The sequence below is a fragment of the Mus caroli genome, chromosome 13 (assembly GCF_900094665.2).
Source record: "Mus caroli chromosome 13, CAROLI_EIJ_v1.1, whole genome shotgun sequence".
Lineage (NCBI taxonomy): Eukaryota > Metazoa > Chordata > Mammalia > Rodentia > Muridae > Mus > Mus caroli.
In genome coordinates, this window is record NC_034582.1 from 31283617 (window position 1) to 31285814 (window position 2198).

Consider the following 2198-nt stretch of genomic DNA (forward strand, 5'->3'; position numbering starts at 1 on the left):
ATGGACTCAAAATGGGACAGGGGCAAAGTTTACCAGTTGAGAGAAAGGAGAACATTTTGGAAGTTCGCTTAAAACTTGCCCATAGGAACAAAGACATGGAAACCTGTCAGAGGCCTAAGATGGGCAGGACAAACCCTGGTGGCCCATAAATGCAGAGACAGCCCTACATCCTGGGTCTCTGGGTCTAATCTTTGTCTCTCACCCAGGTGACTGCATGAGGCACCTAAGAGCCCAGAGCCACTGAGATTAGTGGAACATGCTACCTCCAGGTTACCAATTGTCATCAGAAAGGAAAGGCAGATGTGAGCTCTTCCTAAGTGAAGGGACCCTCATTAGTTGAGGGAAGCAAAGAAAGTTAGCAGAAACACCCCCACAACCTGGTTTCTCCCCAGAGAGTGTGCAGTGTCGATGAAGTGCTGGTTCATGTCTGAATGTCTTCATGGAGCGGGTTTCCTGAATGCTTTTCCTGCAGATGACATTTACATGGCTGGGGTGGATCTCTGTGGTTTCCCACACTCAGCTTGCTCTGACCATTTCCTCCTTCCACCCCAGTTCCCAGCCCAATACAGATTTTAATAGAGACAGAAAAGGGGGCAGCAGTTCAGCCGAATGGATGGATTCATGAGACCTGGGACTAAAAAGGAAAGGAAAAAAACTTATAGGAAAGATCCATACATCACTTAAGCTCCATCTGGGGGAGTGTAAGGGAATGGGGTGTTTCTCAGCCATATAGATTATCAACCACACAGCCCATGGTTAAACACTGCTCAATGAAACACACAAGATTCATACCCTTGTGTTGTCTTCCTGTGTTAATTCACCCCATGAGTCCCCCTGTCCAAAAATGAGACAATGCACAAAATGCTCAGTTTTGTAAATAGGGTCATTATTGTCACAGAAAAAGCTGTTGCCAACAAAGCAGTGTGTTGTCCTGATATACACTTTCCTTTGCCTTTAGAGAAAGATGGCTCAGAAGAAACTCAGGCTGGGGAGCTGGAATCCTGCTGAGAATCATGCCTTCCCAAAGTTGTACTCTAAGAACCCAGGGTGTGGCTGGAGGGTGGAGGAAGCATTCTATGATGAAGAAGTTCCTTGATGGCTTTCCTCCACAGGGAAAAGGTCCTTTACCTCCCATCCCCACCCTTCTTATAGTCTTGCCTATAACAAGACTTCAGCCATGATAGTCATGTCAGCTTGAACTCATGATACTGAACTAGGAGTAACTATCGTCCTAAATGTCCTTCCCTCTGTCCTGCCAGCCCCACAGTGACTGCATCAGGTACAAGCCAGATGCTTGGCAGTTTTCACAGCAGATGACAATTAACTCATGAAGAGCTTGACAAGGAAAATGCCACCTGGAATTAGAAGCCTGTGTCCAAATGAGGGAGAAATCCTTAACCCGGGGCTGCAGCAAAACAAGACACGGATTGTGAGATGAAAATAAGGCTCATTTGGCTTCTGGCCATTTCTTCAGTAACAAGTAGGTGGCCCATGGCACAGGTCAGTGCTCTGAATTACTTCAGACTACTGGTTGATGGAAGGCACCGAAGGATGAATTTGGGCTTCTCAAGCAGTGGAGGTATCAGGCTCTGAAGGACGGAACCCTGACAGCTTCCTAGAAGCTCTCGTTTATTGTTACACAAGAAGGCACCTTCAGCAAGTCCTCTGCCACTTAAGAAAACTTATCTCACCTAGGGGTTGTCTTGAAAGACCTTTCACCTCAACAATTCTCAGCCACATGAGGCTTCCTGGTTTGCCAGGCATAATTTTGCTAGCCTAAGATACGCAAAGGCTCTGAGAATCCTTCAAAAGAATAGCCCCATAAAATCTCAAATAACAATCACTGACAAAAGGCTACTTCTGAAGCCTAGGGGCCATCACTAGGGTCTGCTCAAATCCTGCTACAAGCACAGGCTTCCTGCTGGAAAGTGCAGTACGCTTGCACACAGCTTCCCTGGTAGTCTAGATATGCCTGCAGCACATGTCCTAGGAGGCTGTGCTAAGAGACCCTGGGAATGATCTTGGCTCCTCCCAAGATGAACCACCACTTTGTTGGTTCACCACTATCAACATACTTCTTGTTCTTTTCTTTTTTTTTTGGTTTTTCGAGACAGGGTTTCTCTGTGTAGCCCTGGCTGTCCTGGAACTCACTTGGTAGACCAGGCTGGCCTCGAACTCAGAAATCCGCCTGCCTCTGC